At 34.5% G+C, this 22,827-nt stretch overlaps 1 protein-coding gene across 41 annotated transcripts in view; it reads left to right on the forward strand.

Annotated features, from left to right (window-relative positions):
• The window catches only part of PTPRD (protein tyrosine phosphatase receptor type D), a 2,170,985-nt gene that overhangs the window by 210,848 nt on the left and 1,937,310 nt on the right, over positions 1-22,827 (forward strand). Inside the window, exon 1 of one of the 41 annotated variants that reach the window (XM_053204222.1) lies at positions 21,626-21,642. The exons of the other annotated variants lie outside the window; for them this stretch is intronic. The gene's annotated coding sequence lies outside the window, so the exon portion shown is untranslated. Of the gene's footprint in view, positions 1-21,625; positions 21,643-22,827 lie in introns of those variants that run through there. 41 annotated transcript variants of the gene reach the window in all.

Raw genomic sequence — 22,827 nt, forward strand, 5'->3', positions numbered from 1 at the left:
GTAATGAGACCAGAAAATTAGGATATGAGCATATAAGTTATTAACTAATATATGTAAATTTGATGAAAAATACTCTCTTTCACTTAAAAGTGCTAAATTACTAGGAATTTGGGATTCTTTATGTTTGACCAGTGTTTTAAAAATGACACTAAAAGGGGCATCTGGATGGCTCAGTCAGTTGAGTATCTGGCTTTGGCTCAGGTCATGATCTCATGGTTCGTGGGTTCAAGCTCCGCACCAGGCTCTGTACTGACAGCTCAGAGCCTTGGAGCCTGCTTCGGATTCTGTGTCTCCCTCTCTCTATCTCTGCCCTTCCCCCACCAGCACTTTTTGTCTCTCTCTCTCTCTCTTTCTCTCTCAAAAGTAAATAAACATTTAAAAAATTTAAATCAGCAAGGAAGAAGAAAGACTTAAAAATAATAAAATAGAAATGACACTAAGAGATATTTTACCTGATATGAGTATCTTTAAAAATAACTGAACAAACTGAGGGCATTTAGATTGAGGATAATACCTGGTGGTCACTACTGGAAAGCTCATAGTTTCTACCATGTGTAAAGTAACTAGATACAAATCCAAGTTAAGTGAGTATGTTCACAATATATTTACATGCACTCTGATTTTATGACTGTTATTAAAAATATATAACCAATGTCTTGAGGCATCACCAGTGTATGAATACAAATATGAAGTATGTTAATAGTCATAATTCAAATATCAATGCCACTTTCTCCAACTTATTCAAAAGCTCAACATCACTGGGAGAACTGTGGAGAATGTTCCTCTCTTTACACCACACGTCTTTACCAGGGGTCCAAGGCAGATCCTCTCTGAGGCTTTCATTTAAAAAAAAAAAGCTAGCCATTTTAATGCTAGCCATTTTGTGCAGGGACCATAATCCTTGACAAAGGCCGTTCTGTTTGTTTTGTATCCATGCTAATCAGTGGATACAAATAGGTTTCTTAGGGTTATCACTCTTACCAATTTTCTTAGACTTATTTGTTTCACTATGAGACCCTTCCTACTATATGTACTGATAATGACGATAAAGAATTTATTTTAAGAAAATTAAGTGCTTAGTATCTGTCTGTCCCATCGAATATGGTAGCCCTGGGTATTTGATGATGAATAAGTCATAATCTCTATCTTATCTTGTCTAGCTGCATGGAAGAAGCAATACCCAGTCCAGATTGTGGTTCAAATATTCTTAGAGCAAGTCATGTTTCAGTGTGGAAACAAAAATGAGTAATGACTAGTCAGTTCTTCTAGAATTTAGGTAGAAAATTACAATGCAGAAGCATTGGGATAAAAGTAAAGCATAGAATATTAAGGTAACTATAAATAGTTCAATGTAACTATATTGATGTGTGTGTTAATCTACAGGAGGAGGAACACAGCCAAGAGCTTGGAAGAAAAGGACTTTGAATGTTTTATTAGAAAGGTGAAGATTTATGAGGAGTCACTGAAATTAAATGACAGGGTCAGATTTTAGGTATTAGAAAGATCAGTCTGGCATCATTGTGGAGAACAGAAGCAGCCTAAACTGAGACTTGAAGACCAGATAAATATCAGTTTTGGAAATGACAGTGACAGTGGCAGTGGGGTGGAGAGATTAAGTGACTTACTGGTTGTGAAGGATGAATGAAGTGAGGTTGAGTACAGGAAATAGTTAGGTTTCATACTTCTGAATGAGGAAGATGGCCCCACTATTTTCTGAGATAAGAAACACAGAAGGAATCATTTTATATAAATTAAATATATCACAGGAAGCTTTGGATTTAGATTTTATTTTTATCATTTTCTAGTTGGGGGAATCTGAGAGCAAGAAAGATTATATGAAATTATTCCTCCCTAACTCCACTGAAAGATGTCTAGCTGCCCTAATAAATCAGCTATGTCTGACCTAAAACCCATAATTTTTCCTCCACACCAATGCTATGCTGGTAAATGAAAATCAAAGAGAGCCAAATAATCTATAGAAGATCCTTTTGTATGTGATAAATAGTTTCCTAGTTTCTTATAAAGAAGCATCCTAGTACTTACAAATGGTGAGAAGAGGATAAAGTGACCCCTCCCCAGCGCTAATGTGTGCTGGTCTTTTGTAGCCAGATAAGAGATTAGATTAACAGAAACAAAAATAGATATTCAGTCTCACAGACTTTAGAATCTCAAGGAAATGATCTCCAGATCACATTGTAAGAACAAGAGCTCTGTGCTTTAAGTCTCTGAAAATCTGTTTGGCCCATTTCATTAGAATGAAAGTGTGATATGGTAACAAGCCAGTTGGCTGCAGCCAAGGACTCTGTTGAAGGCTTCTACAATATAGAAATGATGAATCTGGCTTACAGAGGGAATTTGGTGGTTAAATGAATTCCTGCTATTGCAGCTATTGTATGTTTCCTAGGCAACTAAAATACCTAAGAAATGGGAGCAGTTTAAGAAGAAAAGTGCTTTACAACTAAGGCGGGGGGGTGGATACTCTTTTTTAAAAGGTGATATGTGGCCAGACAATATTATGATTTTTTAAAAAAATTACTGAATGAGTAATTGTCCCTGATGTACAATTGAGAGCATTTAAAAAAGTAATACAGGGCCAGGATGACTACATTTTATTTTTGCATTTCAGTTCCATTTTTATTTAGTTGATTTAATATGCTGCATTTTATAATTATCAAGTTGAACTTTTTACTAATCTCTTTCTATATTAAGCAGCTTGTACATTTTTAAAGATCTTTACCATATGTCAATTCTCTTTGGAGAAACTGTCTAAGTGTGAAATATACCTGTGAAAAACTATTTTCAATGTGTGAAGTGCATCTTTCAAACTGATAAAGATGATAAAAACTATTCTGATCATGGTATAATGGACCCACCACAATTGAATTCAAATATATGTGGCACAGACTATCTGGAAATCAAACCAGAGGGGGAAAAAAATAAAAAACAGAAGGCTGATGGAATATTTGAGCTGAGATGATAAGAGTCCTAGAAATAATTTTACAATGTTTGTGTTCATTTTTCAATCTTCAAGCTGTTTTTATCAGAAATTAATATTGTATTTTGTTCCATTGAACTTCAGAACATTCTAGTAATTTCTCAATATCAAAGAACAATCCTGTTATATTGGACCAAAACATTATTTTTGAATAAAGACAATGATACACATAATGATAGCATTTTTTTTTCTTGCAGTCAGATGATAATAGAGATGCATTTTGGTATTTGGTATAGGCTATCTTCCTCAGGGTACTTAGTTTTCAGGGACCTGCTAACCCTTGTTAGGGAGGGCAACTAAAAATACCATTCCTAAAATTCAAGTGGATCCAACACATTTGACAACCACATTCAAAAGCATCTTGCTCTCATCTTTTCTTCCTTGGTATTTATATTGACCCAGAACCCAGTGTGAATGTTTTGCTATTATGGATCATTGACTTCTACAGAATGTCCAAGTTTGCATAGCAAAGCTTTCTGAGAATGACAGCGTTTTCCATACTGATAACATGCTTAAAAAAATACAACATATCTATGTGTTTCTTTCTGATTCTTTTAAAAAATTAATTAGAAATCAAATTGGCAAAAATAAGTTTACAAAAAGAAGAAAAGAAGGAAACAAAGATGAGCCTTAGATATTGTACATTGATTTCGCCTATATAAATAGAAATACTTTGAATAAAAAAGATTCAGACATAAAATACATTCTCTATAACAACATACACATATTTGGAATTTCTAGATGGGTTTATGAGAAATATACCACGTACTTCAAACTATAATTATATTCTTCCAATATCCATGGTAATGAATAAGCTAGAAAGATAGAAAAGTTTGAATAACTCAAATCTAATGCAGAAAAAATAATTTATAGTTTTTAAGCAAATACTTTAATTTGAACTCAATTATACTTTTAACACAAATTGATTGGACATAAAAATATCCTTATTTCTATAAACATTTCAAGTAGAATTTCATGCATATAATATATTTAAAAGGTGCAATGCTTATATGATGTTGACAATTACATATTGAAAGTGCATATTGATAAGAAAATGAAACTTGACCTAACTGAACCTCAAGAATAATCTGTTTTGAGGATTTACTTAATCAGAGTAATTTTAAACACCATCTCCTCTGATGTCAAAGTACATGGCCCTGAATTTAAATGGCATCAAAGAACAAATAGATTCATTAGGTCATGTTGCCCTGTCTCTGACAATAAAAGGATAATTTTCAGTCTTAATACCAGTAATAGATGTTTTTTCCCAACCAACTGGTTTATTTTTATCTTATGTACACAATAATTAACCAATTCTGTTTGCCTGTTACACTGACCACTTACAAATTCAGAATCAATATTGAGACCTATGTCTAGCAATAAGTAGAATATCAAGGCATGCATTTACTGTATTACATTACTTCTTAAATAATCTTCTTTGTTCTATAATTTACCCCTAACTTCCTTATGCAGGAAAAGAAAGAGCATACAGTGAGTGACATCAGCAACATGGCTGATTAAAACATCCCTGGTCATGTCCCTCCATCAACTCTACCAACTTGCCATTAATCCACAGACAAAAGTGTCTTTGTTGGAGCTGTGTGGGATCCAGCACCTTATGTTAAGGGACTGGGAAAGACTCTCACTCACCATTGCATTGATCAGTAAGCATACACAACTCAGTCCTGGCTGTGTACCCTGCAGTAGCCCATGAAACATCCACAGCCCCTCTGGTATGTGGTCCAGGAGCTCCTGGAAAACTCCATCTTAGACAATCACCCACAGACAAGAAAGCCTTTGTGAAATTCACATTTCTGGTGGAGAAATTCCTCCACACTGTTGGATCAAAAAACAAACAAACAAACAAACAAACAAAAGACATATAAGTCTGAACACATTAGAGAGAGTAAGAGGAACAATTTGACTTTACCCACATTACCCCTCCCCAAGGCAATATGGCTCAGGGCCAAGAAAGATCTTAGTCTGTGATTTTTACTGTAGAGGAAGTAAGAGAGTATACTTCAGCACCCAGCCTCCCCACCTCTGAGGAATGCTGCCAAAGAAGCTCATTTCTCTTCTGCCCTATCCAAAGTATTGAATCATGAGCTGTGTGATGGGGTGGGAGGTGGGGGAAGAAGCTGGGGAACCATAGATAGGATGTTCAGAGGGCATTAAAACGATGCAGATTTTACTATGTAACTGCACTGCAGGCTCCAACAAGAGATGCCCACCCATGAGGGGCGCCTGGGTGGCTCTGTTAGTTAAGCATCCTACTCTTGGTTTCAGCTCAGGTCCTGATCTCACCGTTCATGAGTTTGAGCCCCACATCTGGCTGCACAGAGCCTGCTTGGGATATTCTCTCTGTCTGTCTGTGTGTCTGTCTCTCTCTCTCTCTGCCCCTGCCCCACCCATGCACTCTCTTTCTCTCTCTCAAAATAAATAAATAAACTTAAAAAATCAAGAGATGCCCACCCATGAGGAGCTGGAAAAACCTTGGCTGTGGATACCCTGACTGACCTATGAGTACCCCCTGTGCTTTCCTTACATACATTACACACAGACACAGGTGCATGCACACATGCACACACACACAAACACACACACACACACACACACAAACACACTTTGTGTCTATTTCCTGTGAATGCTCCCTATGATAGCAAGAATAAGCTTTGTCCAACAGCTAGTGAACATGTACAGAAAACCAGCCAGAACATGTAGGCCAGGGAGAAACCAAAGTCATGAACTTTAGTGCCATCCTTGGGAGATCAAAAAGGAGCTGTCAGCACTCAGCCTGGTACAATGCAGGATCAAAAGAAGACATACAAGCTTAAGAATTCTTCCACAAGGGGGAGCAAGAAACATGAAGCAGGTATACCCAGAGAAGGTTTGGGAAGCCTCCAAATCTCTAGGAGGGCTGATTGGAAGATGTTTCTCTCTTGAAGGAAGTTAGTAGAAACACTGGAAGAGGTGTCTGTTACTTCAAATTTGAAGGTGGCAACACACAACTTCAAAAAGCATGAAAAAAATCAAGGAAACATGACACCACAAAAGAACCACAATAATCTTCCAGTAACTGGTCCCAAAGACACACAGATCTGTAATTTACCCAATAAAGAATTCAGGACAGCTATTTTAAGGAAATTCAACGAGCTACAAGAAAACACAGAGACAATTCAGCAAAATCAGGAAAACATTAAACAAACAAAATGGGAAGTTAGACAAAGAGAGAAAGATCATAAAAACAAACCAAAAAGAAATTCTGGAACTGAAGAATACAGTGAATGAAATGGAAAATAAACTAGAGACTATCAATGGAAGAATGGATCAAGCAGAAGAAAAGAATTTATGAGTTAGACAACATTTTAAATTAATCAGTCAGAGAAGATCAAAGCAAAAAATAAAGAAAAAAGGGGGAAAATCCCAAGTCATCTATGGGGATACTATAAAAGGAAATAATTGTGAGTTATTGGAGCTTCAGAAGGAGAATAGAGGTGTAAGGAGGTAGAAAATTATTAAAGAAATGACAGAACTTTTCAAATCTGGATGGAGATTTGGATATCCAAGTTGATGAAGCTCATAAGTAACCAAGCATACTCAACTTAGAGATACTCTGCAAGACACACTGTAATAAAAGCTATTAAAAATCAATACGGGCTAAAATAAAATTCAATGTGGGCTTCCAGTTATGGAATGCATAAGTCATGAGGATAAAAGGTACAGCATAGGGGATATAGTTAGTGGTACTATAATAGTGCATGGAGACAGATGGTAGCTATACTTGTGATGAGCATAGCATAACATATAGAGTTGTCAAATCTCTATGTTGTACACCTAAAACTAATATGACATTGTTTGTCAACTATACATCAATAAAAAATAAATAAATAAGATCAAAAACAAAGAGAATTTAAAGGTAGCTAGAGAAAAGAAGCTGCAATCTGCCAGAAAATCCCATAAGGCTATCAGTGGATCTCTCAGCAGAAAACTTACAGGGCAGGATAAAATAGAATGATATATTTAAAGTGCTGAAAGAAAAAAATAAAACTACTACCCAAGGATAATTAACTTGGCAAAGATGTCTTTTAGAAATGAAGGAAAGATAAAGACTCCAAAACAAACAAAAACTAAGGGAATTTATCACTAGATCTACTGGATAAGACATGCTGAAAGGAGTTATATAAGCTGAAATTAAAGGAAATAATTAGTAACATGAAAATATATACTATACTGATAAAGGCAAATAAATATATAGTCAAATTTAGACTACTCTAATACTGTGATATGATAGTATGATATGCTAATATGTTAGCCACAGTATAAATGTTAAAAGACAGGAGTATTAAAAGTAATGATAGCTATAATAATTTGTTAATAAATATACAATATAAAAGTAAATCATGACATCAAAAACATAAAAGGGAAGGGAGTAAAGGAGTAGAATTTTTGTGTGCCATCAAGATTAAATGGTTATAAAAATAAAATACATTTTTATACCTATAATATGTTCAGTGTAAGCCTCATGGTAACTCCAAAGCAAAAACCTATAGTAGGTACACAAAAGATGAAGACAGGGGAATCAAAGCATACCAGTATAGACCATCATTAGTTCACAATGAAAGGGAGCAGAGGGAGAAAAGAACAAGGGAAATACAAATTAACCAAAAAACAATAAGATGACATTAGGAAGTCCTTACCTATGACTAATTACTCTAAATGTAAATGGATTAAAGTCTCCAATCAAAAGCATAGTGTACTTGAATGAATTTAAAACACAACACCTAACTATATGCTGCCTACAAGAGACTCACATTAGCTTTAAGGATGCACATAGGCTCAAAGTGAAGGGATGGATTAGACATTCCATGCAAGCGGAAACCAAAAAAGAGCAAAGGCAATTACACTTATTTCAGATAAAATAGTTTGTAAACCAAAAACTGTAACACAAGGTAAAGAAGGTCATTATGTAGTGGTAGAGAGTCAGTTCACCAAGAGGATGTAACAATCAAATATATATGCATCTAACATTAGAGCAGCAAACTTTATGAAGGAAATACTGACAGATCTGCAGGAAGAAAGAGATGATAATACAATAACAGTAGGGGACTTCAATATCCCATTTTCAACAATGTATAGATCATCCAGACAGAAAATGAATAAGGGAATGTTATATTTGAGCTATGCTTTAGACTAAATAGACCCAACAGTTATATACAGGACATTCCATGCAATAACAGCAGAACACACATCTTTTTTCATGCATACATGGAAAGATAGATCATATGTGAAGCCACAAAACAAGTCTTAATAAATTTAAGAAGAATAGGTTCATATCAGGCATCTTTCCCAAGCACAATGGTATGAAGCTAGGAATCAATAACAGAAGGAAAGCTGGAGAGTTCACAAATGTGGAAATAAACCAGACACTTCTGAACAATGTGTGGGTCAAAGAAGAAGTGAAAAATATCTTGAAACAAATTGAAATGGAACGATAACCCAAAACTTATAAGATGTCACTAAAGCAGTTCTTAATGAAAGTTATAGCAATAAATGCATATTTTAAGAAATAAAATCTCAGATAAACAATCTAACTTAACACTTCAAGGAAATAGAAAAAGACAAACTAACCTGAAGTTACAGAAGGAAGGGAATAACAAAGGTCAGAGCAAAAATTCATGAAATAGAGACCAGAAAAACAATAGAAAGATCAACAAAACCATGAGCTGGCTTTTGGAAAAGGTAAACAAAATAGACAAACTTACAACTAGACTAAAAAAGAGTCAATAAAATCAGAAATGAAAGAGGAGGTATTACAATTGATATCACAGAAATACAAAGGATCATAAAAGACTACTGTGAACAATTATATGCTTCCAATATTGGATAATCTAGAAGAAATGGATTAAATTCCTAGAAGCACACAATCTGCAAAGACTGATTCATGAAGAAATAGACATCAAAACAGATCAATAATGTGTAAGAGGATTCAATCAGTAATCAAAAACTTCATAACAAAAACGTACAAGCCCAGATTATTTCACTGGTGAATTCTACCAAATGTGTAGAAAAATTAATGCCAATCCCCAAACTCTTCTGAAAAATTGAAGAGAAGGAAACACTTTCAAACACATTTATAAATCCAGGCTTACCCTGATACCAAAGTGAGATAAAGACTGCAAGAAAAGAAAACCACAGACTAATAACCCTGGTGAAATATGAATGCAAACATTCTGAACAAAATAATAGCAAACCAAATTCAATAGCACATTAAAAATATCATATACCAGGGTGCCCAGGTGGCTCAGTTGGTTGGGTATCTGACTCTTGTTTTTTAATTAATTTTTTTTAACATTTATTCATTTTTGAGAGACAGAACTCAAGCAGGGGTTGGGGCAGAGAGAGAGGGAGACCCAGAATCTGAAGCAGGCTTCAGGCTCTTAGCTGTCAGCACAGAGCCCCACACTGGGCTCAAACTCATGAACCATGAGATCAAGACCTGAACTAAAGTGGAATGCTTAACTGACTGAGCCACCCAGGCATCCTGGGCATCTGACTCTTGATTTCAGCTCCGATCATGATCTCACGTTTTGTGGGTTGGGACCCACATCGGGCTCTGCCCTGACAGTGTGGAGCATGCTTGGGATTCCCTCTCTCTCTCCCTCCCTATCTGCACCTCCCTGTTTGCAGAAACACACTTTCTCTCAGAAAATAAATAAATCAACTTTAAAAACTGAATTAAAAAAATATCATATACCATGATCAAATGGGATTTATCCTTAGGATGTAAAGATGGTTCCACATACACAATTCAATAAAATGTACACTACATTAACAGAATAAAAAATAAAAATATTTTCATTAGATGCAGGAAAAACATTTGACAAAATTCAACATCCTTTCATGATGAAAATTTTCAACAAATTGGGTACAGAAGGAGCATACCTTAATATAATAAAGGCCATGTATAAAAAGCCCACAGCTAACATCATAATCAAGGTGAAAGCTTAAAAGCTTTTTCTCTAATATCAGAAACAAGTCAACAGTGCTCACTCTTCACCACTCCTATTCAGCACAGTACTGGAAGTCCTAGCCAGAGCAATTAGGCAAAAAAAAAAAAAAAAAAAAAATCCAAATTAGAAAAAAAGAAGTGTTTTTATTTGCAGATTGATCAAAAAAAAAGCATTAGAACTAATCCATGAATCAAGTAAATTTACAAGACACAAAATCAATATACAGAAATCTGTTGTATTTCTGTACACTAACAACAAAATACATGAAAAACGAAATTTAAAATGAAACCCATTTGGGGGCACCTTGCTGGTTAAGCATCGGAGTTCAGCCCGGGTCATGATCTCACGGTATGAGTGGTATGAGTTCAAGCCCCGCATTGAGCTCGACACTGATGGTGTGGAGCCTGCTTGGGAATCTGTCTCTCCCTCACTCTCTCTGTGTCCCTCCTCCACTCACACTCTCTTTCTTTCTCTCTCTCAAAATAAATTGATGAACTTAAAGAAAAGAACCTCATTCATAATAGCATCAAAAACTATTTACAAAATAAATTTAACTAAGGAGGTGAAATATCTGCACATTGAAAAGTAAAAGGCTTATGAGAAAAATGGAAGAAAATGCAAATGATTGGAAAGATATCTCATATTCTATGTCAGAATTGATTGTTAAATTGTCCTTACTACCTGAAGCCATCTATAGATTCAGTGCAATCCTTATCAGGATTCTAATGGTATTTTTGACAAGGAAAAATTAAAAAAAGCTAAGATATTTAAAAGCTCAATAGTCAAAGTTATCCTGAGAAAGAACAAAGCTGAAGGCATCAGACTTCCTGATTTCGAACTATAGTACAGAGTTATAGGGATCAAAACAGTATGGCACTGGCATAAAAATAAGGGGAAAAAGGACCAATGAAACAAAATTAAGAGCCCAGAAATAAACCCTCACATATATGGTCAACTAATATTTAACAAGGGGACCAATAATACTCAATGGGAAAAGGATAGTTTCTTCAAAAATGGTATTAGGAAAACTGGATAACTACATGCAGAAGAATGAAATTAGACCCCTTATACTACTCACAAAAAATTAACTTGAAGTGGACAAAAGACCCAAACTTGTAAAACTCCTAGACCCAAAGAAATTGTAGAGAAAAAAATTTGTGATATTGGTCTTGGTAATGATTTTTTGAATATGATACAAAAAGCACAGACAACCAAAGCAAAAAATAAATAAGCAGGACTACATCAAACTAAAAAGCTTTTGTGTAGTGAAAGAAACAATCAACATAATGAAAAGGCAACCTAAAGAATGATGGAAAACTATTTGCAAACCATTCATCAGATATGGAGTCAATATCTAAAACATTAAAAAGTCATACATTCAATAACATAAAAAAAAACAGTCTGATTTAAAAGTGGGGAGGAGCACCTGGGGCTGGGTCAGTTGGCTGAGTGTCTGACTTTCGCTCAGGTCATCATCTCACAGTTCATGAGTTTGAGCCCCACATTGGGCTCACTGCTGTCAGCAGAACTGCTTTAGTTCCTCTGTCCCTTCTCTCTTTGCTCCTCTCCCTCAAAAATAAATAAATATATTTTTTAAATTTAATGGGGAAAGGAACTGAATAGACACTTTTTTTTAAAAGAAGAAATATAAATTGCCAACAGGCAAATAAACAGGTACTCAGCATCATTGATTTTCAGGGAAATACAGGTCAAAACTACAATGAGGTATCACGTTACACCTTTTAGGATGGATGTCATCAAAAAGAAAGAGATAACATGTTAGCAGAGATGTGACTAAAAGGGAACCCTTTTACGCTATTGGGGGAAAAGTAAATTAGTATAGACACTATGGAAAAAAGTATGGAGATTCTTCAAGAAATTAAAAATAGAATTACCATGGGCATCTGGGTGGCTCAGTTGGTTAAGTGTCCAACTCTTTATTTTGGCTCAGGTCATGATTTCACAGTTGGTGGGACTGAGCCCCATGTCAGGCTCTGTGTTCACAGTGTGGAGCCAGCTTGAGATTCTCTCTCTCCCTCTCTCTTTGCTTCTTCCCTACTCATACTCTCTTTTTCCCTCTCTCTCAAAAGAAATAAACATTTAAAAATAGAATTACCATATTATTGTGCATATATATAATGGAATATTATTCAGCCTGAGAAAGAAGGAAATTTTGTCATTTATCCAACATAGATGGATCTTAAGGACATTATGCTAAGTGAAGTTAGTCAGACAAAGACATATACTGTATGATATTACTTATATGTGGAATCTCAAGAAGCCAAACTCATAGAAACAGGGTGCAGAATGGTGATTACCAGGGATGGAATTGGGAGTCAGGGGGGATTAGGAGACCTTGGCAAGAAGGTATAAACTTTCAGTTATAAGATGATTAAGTTCTGGGTATCTAGTGTGCAGCATGGTGATTACAGTTGGTAATAGTATATTATATGCTTGAAAGTTACAAAGACAGTAAGTTGTAAATGTTCACACCACACACACACACACACACAAAATGGTAATTATGCGTGGTGTTACAGGTGTTAACTAACTCCACTGTGATAATCATTTTGCAATGTATAAGTGTATCAGATCAACATGTTGTACACCTTAAACGTAGACAATGTTACCTGTCAATTATATCTCGGTAAAATGAGGGGAAAAATTAACAAAGAACATAATGGTAGCAGATCTGCAATTAAGAATATCTGCTAGGGAATGGCATACATTATTTTGGATCCTCATGTACTGGCCATAACTAGTCTTGGAAGCTCATGCAATATCTGTCGTATCATCTTGCCATAGTAGGTTCTCAAACTAAAGTGTCTTTGATGAAAATGTTATGCAAGTTAGAGCATATGACATTGTAACAAAAGGCAGAGAGATGATGTTAATGAAGAAATCCTAGAATTAAAAGAAGGCTAGTTAGTATGCAACATATTTAAAACAAATGAACAGATAAATTGCAAATTCAAAAGAGGGCAGGATAAACTAATCTCAATATTTAGAGAATTTTGACAAATAATTGCTTCACGTTTTGAGCACTATCTCTTAGTATTCAGAGGATTTTCAGAGTCACCTGGCAAAGAACCTAAAAGGTTTTTGAGAGATTCATCACATAGCATAACTTCAAATACTCTTCTCCTTGAAGGGATAGTAACAAAGCAGAATTATTCATTGGGGATTATGATGATAAAATATTCACAATTGCTATTAAAGCAATAATGTGCCAGTTTTTAAATTACTGAACTATTCTGTTTGTTATTTTCAAGGGAATCTTATTAGCAAAGATAGAACACACCAACATGATTTTGCTTTGGGATTCATCACATGTCTGATAAGAGAGTATTTAAAAATATATTTCATATATCCTCTCCTTACTTTCTCTAAACAGGTTGAAATGACAATTAAGTAGTGTCTGTGTTATAAAATTCAGAGGACATGAAGGAACATTGTAACTTGTGAAATTGTACCAGCAATGCACATAATAATGTAGACAGAAAAAATAAATAAAAGGATCAGAGTTGCAGTTTTAAAATAGATCTAATTCTGTATGCACAGAATTACCCCCAGAAGCATTCTGGAAATAATTTGTAGCACACAGCATCACCTTGTTCCAGGAACATAATAATGCAAGTTCAGGGCTCTACTTAACATGGAAACTCAGTCACTTGCCCATTGAATGACCCAGTTAGTTTTGAACTGGAAATATCTATCTTACCAAACAAAAGGTGAGTAGTTTCTTTTTTGCCAAAAATTTTAAACTTCAATCATTGATTTAGCCATTTTACATAGAGAACCTATTTTGATATAAGCAAACCAGATCTGTAAATCTGTTTATTTTAAGTTCAAAAGATTATTTATCTAGTTGCTCAGTATACCTTTAGTTTAATATAATTATCTAAAATAAACTGCCCATGTTGCTTTAACCCAGTTTCACAGCACTTCAGATTGTGGGCAGAAGGTGAATTTTTATGTCAGAACATTGAATAACAGTTTATGTTTAGTAAGAGTTCACAAATTACTTTAATATTAATTGCAAATAGTCATATACACCAACCAGAAAGTCAGCTATTTGTAAAAGATAGATATCCTTGATATAAACTAAAGAAAAGTTCATTTATTCTAATCAAGTAGGCCCTCACACAAGAAAAGTGAAACCAGCAGATGGCAGAAAATAAAATCACACTTTATCAATACCTCCCACCTCTTTAAAATGAACAGGGAAGAGGGAGAGGATTCTGAGTCTTGGAGAAATCAATAGTTTTAGCTTTCCTAATCTGGGCATTGACCCTGTGATCTGGTTCATCTGGTTCATCATTCTATGGACAGGTTCCAAAAGGTGGAGCAGCCTGAGCATGGAACAGAGATGTTGCCTTGTTGGATTAGCCGTTTCCTGAAAGAGCATCAAGGAGATTGCCTTTTTTGGTGACTAACTCATCTAGTGGTGGCATTTATCAGGAGAAGCCATGAGTTTGTATGCATAATTGACCTCTAGATAAAGCAGCATATCTAAAACAAACCACAATCATAATTCTTACATTGTCCTGCCCACAAATTTGCACTTCGATATTCTAACACAATTGTGTTTATGAAATAGAACCTCTAGCATCAACTTTTTAAAAAGTCCGTCTGGTGACCGGAAAGAGAAACTCTTTTATAAGGAAGTATTTATTTAGAGGACATAAGCTCATCCACAAGGATTTTCCTGAGAATTCCTATTTATGTATAACTATTGTCAAATATCTCACAGCTAAGGAAGCATAGAAGATATTTGCACTACATAAAGGCATGCACGTTTGATGTAAACAAAGGTGTTTGTGAAGATGTGTAGACCAAACACCAGCCTGGTAGATACGCTGTGATTGATGTGAACTCAAAACTAAAGGAACATAATGATAATGTAAATAAAGTTGATCAGGAATAAAATGTAGAGAAATGGAAGTATATTTCCTGACTCCAGAGGTCAGCTGCTGCTTAGCTCCAGCCAATTGTTGACATGCAGAAATGTGGGCTTGGTATTGCCAAATCAGACTTTCAAGTAAATCGAGAAAGATGGGACGGCTATAAAAATGATGTGTCTGGAAAAGGGTAAATGGAACAAATATAATAAGGAAAGAAAAGAGAGAGGAGAAACTGAAACAGACATTAAGGAGCAGTAGGGAATGGGGGAAGACCATAGCTTCTAGCCACAAGGGACACAACAAGTCTCCATTCTCGATGCTGTTTGAAAGGTATTATCTTAACTGGCAATCTAGTGTCCAGTCTATGTTACATACTTCACACACTTATATGTTGTTTCATTGAGTGAAATGATGATCTAATTAATGCCAGATGAATACATAGAAGAGGCTGATAAAACTTGTATTCAAATACATTGTAATCTGCAGATTGGATGCCAGGAGCTGTGCTAATGCAGAAAACAAGGCAAGTTATTTGAAGACACTATTAGGTTTTTGGGTAGAGACTAAATTCAAGTTAGTTTCCCAAATGACATCTCATATTTGACTCTGTGAAGTTGAGTTCTCTTACTGAGTTTACTCACATTCTAAGAAGGTTAACCTCATTTTTAACTTGTACTACTTTATGTTGAGTTTTTATAAAAATTCATCTATTTGAAATGGAGAAGGTGAACACTGTGTATATATGCGGTTCTACCATTAGGCCTATGTTTGTAATGAGATTTTATGTATATAAATATTAATGACAACATTAGCTTATTGAAAACTCATGAAATATCTGAAGTTTACATTCATTCATTTTGTAACATACTGACTGTGTGCTCACCATGAGTCAGGCACTGTGCTAGATGCTGAGTATGGAGTGGTTTACAGTAAAATGATAGGTAGCAGTGCAAAAGGCAAGAGGAAAATGGCATAGGGATGAACGTGTAATGTTAGACAAAGCTGAATTCAAGGTAAAGTGTACAAACAGGATAAGAGGGTCCCCTTTTTCTAAAAGGTACTGTGAGCTACAATTCATATAGATATATAACTATTTGAAATGTTGAGTTATATGAAAATATGTAAACAAAAACTTCCGGAAACAAAAAAAAAGGAAAACATTAGTAGAAACATGAAGACACCTGACACATTTTACACTTTATCAAGAGCTATCAAATAATGTAAATATCAAAAGAGCAGAGGACCATGATCTGAATAGTTTAATACAATTACAAATTATTACTACTAATAAGCATACCTGGATATCCCAGGAGCAGAAAAGAGAATATCTTCATTACATTAAAAAAATTCTTCATACATTAGGGCAGAAAAAAACTTCCATAAAATTTCCAAAAGTCAAAAATTTTTAAATGTGTAACAAATATCAAATGTCAACTACTTAATTCTTTGGAAATTTAAAAACTCCCTTGTAAGCCATTATTCAGTCAAAAGGAAAAATAATTTATTATTTAGCTATCTAGGAAAAATAATGGTACCACTCTACATAAAAGGATGTAACCAGGTTTGAACACAAACAATATTATAGCTTAAGCATTTTTCAACACCAACAAAGAAAGAATAAAAATAAGCAGATTTCAACTAAAGAAACAAAAATAAATGGGTAGGATAGACAATTTTAATAAAGCCGATGCATTAATGCGTTTCAAAATGGAAAAAGAAACTGAATAGATTGTATTAAGATCAGTTTTTCTAATAAGTAGTCAATTAAAAAGTAATGCACTAGGTAAAACTTGGTAGAACAAGTAGGTGCTTTGCATTTATGAAAGAAATATTTAGACACACACACACACACACACACACACACACACATACACACTCTATACAATGAGGTCCTCAAAGTTGCCAAATCTCAAATTGATTTCTACCCCAAATGTTCTGCTCCTAATAATTTCTCAAAATACTTCCCTCTTTAATCTTAACAGTCTGAAGCCTATTTTATTTTCTCTCAAGAAGGCGGCTGTATTAAAAACTATTCTTTACAATCTTATATATTGTTAATATATTTTTCTTTGAAATAACTAGTGCTGAACTCAAACTAGCTTATTAATAACAGCAAAAGGGGGGATAAATCTGGGCAGGATAGTTTGCACACTTTGCATTAGGCAGGACTACATCCACGACTTGTGTGATTACTCTCTTGCTCTTTCTTTACATTTCTCAGCTCTGTTTCTAATTTTGTGTTGGCTTAATCCTCTCCTACCACCAGTGACTTCCAAACTTCTATTCCTCCCCATCACTCCACACTGTTAATGTGGTTGATAAAATGGTGGCTAACCATTAGTATCACATTCTCCAACTAAGAGATAGATGGGTCATATCTATGACCCAAGAGATAAAGTAGATCAGGAATCAGGAATCAAATCAGGATCAGGAATCAAAATGGGTTTAGACATTCACCAACAACTCTGAGAAGTAGAAGGCAGTGGTTATGTAATTCTGAAATGAACACCATATGCTCAGAAAATATTCCAAGAAAAAGGTTTCTATCCTAAAATTATATTCTCAGCCAACTTTTTAATCATATACAATGATCAGTTTTCTATAATGCTGTATCTCCAAAATTTACCCCATCTGCATCTTTCTCAGGAAGATGTACTGAGATATCCTTCACCAAAATGAAGCTGTAAATCAAGAAAGCGGAAGAGGTAAAGTCAAAGAACAGGGTATCCATCATGAGAGAAGAAAATTTCAAGGTTATGATAATCGGAAGTTCCAAGAGAAGAGCTGCTCAATAGAGCAAGAGGGAAATAACTAATCTAGACTAGAGCAGGTGGATAAAGTACTGCAAAGGGATAGATCTAAAGGGGAAAAAAGTCAACAACCAAGGGCATTTTAAATCATATTAGAGAGTTTGGGACCAAACTATTGTTTTAATTAATGTTTATTTATTTTGAGAGAGAGAGACAGAGACAGAGAGAGAGAGAGAGAGAGAGAGTGCAAGTGAGGAAGGGGCAGAGAGAGGGGGAGAGAGATTCTCAAGCAAGCTCCATGCCATCAGTGCAGAGCCTGATGGGGCACTTGATCTCATGAATCATGAGATCATGATCCGAACCAAAGTCAAGAGTTAGACTGAGCCACTCAGGTGCCCCTGGAACCAAATTATTTTAAAAACTAACATGGAAAAGGTGAACAGGGAAAAGTTATACAAGGAAAGAAATAAAATCTTAATATGCAGTTTTCTCAAATGTCAATCGTATTTGCCAACTGTAAGAGAATAAACACTGAATAGTAACCTGACATTATTATAACACAACATCATATGGGCTGAATAGAGGAGGAGGATCAAAGGATCAAAGACTATAAAATATTTAAATATTCATCTTTCATATTAATCATTTGATATACAATATAGAACATTGACAAAAATTAAATATCACTTAGAAATACGCATATATGAGCATATTATCAAAAAGCATTGAAGAGTACAGACACTGGGAAGCATAAATTGGGTTGGATTGGAGGACTGCTGTTTTTCATTATAAATTCAGCTTTTAAATTTATTTATGTATTCTATTTTGATAAAAATAATGAAAATAATTAATGCATTTTTAAGAAAGATACTATTTTTCTGCTAGCTTCAACAGACAGAAACAGTTCTGGCAAAGATCACATTCCCAACTCCTCTGGATGCTCACTCTGACCAGGGAAAGGGCTATTGATTAGAGAGAAACTCATTACATGTCTGCATCTGTGATCGAAGGAGATAGATATTTTATTGAAAGACAGCGGTAAGGAGGGAAATGAGACCTTTGTGACTAATATGAGAAAAGGATGCATGTAGGTGGAATATGTTTAACACTTTAGAAAACGTACTGGCTTCTTATGATATTAAATATCTTAAATATAGTATGTTTTAGGATTTCTTTAATTAGATGAGTAAACCCTATTCTCTCTATACCTCAATGCAAAATTGAGTCGTATTTAATTAATGGTTTGATTAGTCTAATTTCCACATATTTTAAAATTCTACATAAATGTTTCCCAAGGCAAAACATGCAGAAAGTTAGTAGAGAACATTTGATTTTTAGATTGATATGAAACAATAGGTATTGTACAGTGTTAGTGAATACTTGCACTAAAAATAGAATAGCCCCAAGAAAGTGAAATGTTTCATGGTGTTACAGCTTCTATTAAAAACTAAATTAATACATTCACTCTCAGTAGAAATTTTTAGTGAGGTTGGTTATGTCACTCGGTAGTGAACATGTGCTGTGATTCTTTCATTGATTACTTTAATTAAATTTTTTTAATGAGGAGAAAAAAGTAAGTCAGAGGCTGTAGAACACATGAAGAACAATGAAAATAAAGAATGTTCTGAAATATGTTATTTGACAATACTGCTGAGAAACAGCATGATGTAATGGCTGGAGTTTCTTGTTCAAGTTCTGGATCTGCCATTCTGAGCTGTAGGACCTCAGCGTGTGTACTTGATCTTTCTCTGCCTCAGTTTCAACATGTATAAAAGAGGGATAATATTAGTGACTGTGTCAAACTGTGCCTATGAATATTTGATGAAATAATATATGTAAAGTATTAAGATAATGCTTGGCACATAATTAAACATTAGATAACTAGTAGCTATCATTATTGCTCTTTTCTTAAGCCTATGTTTCCTTTTGACATGCTACATGTCTTATCTTAACTGAGAATTTCTGTTGTTCATTTGAAAACAAAATTCTGAAGGACTGTGTAGCTCACTTAATAATATTCTTTGGAAGGGTGTTGATGATTACTTTTCCATCATTAGTATCTGATCCAGATCATTTATTCCTGTGAAATATTCAGTTCATAGAGACACAGCATAAGATAGAAGGGCAGCAGTCAGGTGTTAGTACTTAAAATTGATAAGTTAAAGGGGCTGATAGAAGAAAGGTTTTTACACAAGGAGTGTTTCTTTAAAAATCATTGAGAATCATTTCCACTAGGCTCATTCTTATACATACCAGCAAAAACTTGGCTTTCAAAGGCATTACTAGGTGCTTCTTACTATAACAGTAGCTGTTCAGAGAAATGCAGCCAGATCTCTCCTGCTTTCTTTGTTCTATTCCTCTGTCTCCACATAGCCCCCATCGTTGCCACCATACCACCAGGACAAGGACATTCATGGCTGCTAGAATTGAAGCATGCTTGTCATTTCATATTTGATCTTTTAGAAAACAGATGCAGTTTACTAATTGTATATAGTACAAAGTATTACGGGATTCTAAAACATTAAAACTGCTAAGGATTTTAGAAAGTATTTGCTGAGACCCAAATGCTTTGTGATAAGCAAGTGGATTCCATGAAACAAAATGGTTTGCACGAGTTTGAACAGCTAGTAAAGGGCAAAACAAGAAGTAATATATGGATCTGTTAAATCCAACATAAGCACATTTTTTTTTACCTTGTTGCCTACTAAAGTTGAGACATGTGGTACTATAGCCTTAATTGTTTTGTTTAGTTTTATCATGTCTAATAAAAAGCACATTCTTGACAGTAAATACTACTGAAGCCACTAAAATGAGTAGGGTAACCCTGTCCTGTTGCATTTTACTGTTTAATCATACTCTCTGGTTACTTTTTTTTCCCCCATACTTAAGGAAATCACTAATTTTATCAGGTAACTTAATGATTAAAATTCTTTCTATGAATCAATAAATTTTTGGAGCATGATCTGTCATTATGTTCTTTCATTACCATTCCAAAATAGGTCTATATTATACCCAGCCTTTGTTCTATGACATTAACTTGACCATATGTCTGCATAAAGATTAGTTTTTTCAGTTCCTTCCTATAAGTGAAATGGATATCTAGTGATTACTTTCTAACTCTAAGGTAGCAAAGTTCCTTAACACTACTCAATTACAACACTTTTTATTCTTTCTAATGTATCTCTATCCTACGTTAACATCATATTATATTAACCACATTGCTTTCATAGAAGTACCTCTAATTAATCAGTTTAAACAAAATCTATTGGATTGAATTTATTTCTGAGAAAGGCAAGAGATGATGTTTGTTGTCAATCATGTGTTATTTCGTTTTAGTAGCTGAACTTAGAAAAGAAGTAAAGGGGAAACTGGGCTATATATATCCGTCATTGTATCCAGATGTAGTTTGTATCCGAGTCTCCACTAAATATTTGAAGGTGTAGCATCTGCTACCTGTGAGTCATATGACATAATTTTGAATTATATTTACTTTCCTTCATTATTAGTATATTCTAAAATGAGCCATTATTAGTCATGTACACTAATAGAAAGACTGTATGTAGAAGAAAAATCATATTTTTATCTTAAATATTTTAGAGAAGACTTCGTATTATGTGACAAAGGCAAAATAAGCTGTCCCAAGGCTAATTTTGCTTGCACTCAAACCATATTTATCCATCAAGCTAACAAGTATCCATTAACACCTGTTATTACCTAGACTTATTTCTAGATACAGATACAATATTAACAAATCTAATAATAATATGTACTATGTCTTAATAAAAATTATAATGTTTATAATGATTACTACTAATTGATCACCAACTTTGTGCTCATATTATACCTTTTATATCTTATCTTTAATAATCAAAATATCCCTGAAATGCAGATATTCTTTACCTCATTTTACACAGGTGAACTACAACAAAGGAGTTAAGTATTTTCCTCAAGTTCTAATCAAAATCTGTCTGAGTTTAAAGCAGGTACTTTCTGCATCCTATTATACATTTCTTGACATAAAATAACACTTTGAACACTCTAGATGTTTAGAGGAGGACAATCAATGAGTAGTAAAGGAAGCCTTCTGTGTTAAGTGAGAAAAGCTTTTATATACTCTGCTTTCCCTACTTGCTAATTTTCCTCTTTGGTTTCTATTAATATATCTTTATCTCTTACTACTTTACTATTGATTATACTTTTATTTTTCCACTGGTTTATTACTTATTCTCCTGGCGGATTTCCAAAAGACAAGGATTCCATAATTTCCAGTTCAGTAAAGTAATTGTGGTTCTTATCCCCATAAAGATGCATACCACCCCGATGGCCGTGGCTGGCTCAGAGGACACTGCAGTAGATAAAGGTGTAGATTAATGGGTCAGCCTTCCCTTTCTTCTTATTATTATGGTATCTCCCACTTAGCTCCCAGATCAAGATGATGACTTTCTAAAACTTTAAGAACTTTCCTGATGTAACAACATCAAGGATCTCTTTATAATGCTTTGGCACAGTTGAATTTTCTTTTTAATTCCTCCCTAAACTTTGCAGGTTAGTTAAAATTTTCCATCATTACTCTGCCTGATTCCAGTTGTCAATAGGGAGGAACTACTCCATAATCTAAACCTATATCTGTTAAGAGCCAGTATTTATAAGGCCTGTGCTCTTTCCTGCTTATCTTTTTGTTTTTCTTTCCCTTTCTTGTAAATACAATATGCAGACAGAAAAGTACATGATTTATAAGACTATAACTAGAGGAATTACAGCAAAGTGAATCCACCTACGCAAGTTAACAGATGGGTCCAGGAAGCTACCCTCTTGTTTCTTATTAATCACTACAACCTTAGCCTTCCCTTCAAAGGTTAATGTCAAGTCAGAATGTTTTCATAAAGCTGTTTTGTTAAGAAAAAATATGAGGTTTTAATGCATTCATATATGTGGCATCAGAACGTGTTGCATGTATGTGGTAACAAATGAGAACAACATAGGTCATTGCTTGAGCTAAGAGTATATGGAGTTTGATTATATCACTGACTTTACTTTCGAGTATTTTAGAAAATTCTTATAATTATTAAAATATCAAACGTATAACATATGGCAATTTTATGTTGTCTCAGCACATATCAGTAACAACACTATTCGGTGTGAAACATAGCCATTCACTAATCTACTCC

This window comes from Acinonyx jubatus, chromosome D4, assembly GCF_027475565.1.
Source record: "Acinonyx jubatus isolate Ajub_Pintada_27869175 chromosome D4, VMU_Ajub_asm_v1.0, whole genome shotgun sequence".
Lineage (NCBI taxonomy): Eukaryota > Metazoa > Chordata > Mammalia > Carnivora > Felidae > Acinonyx > Acinonyx jubatus.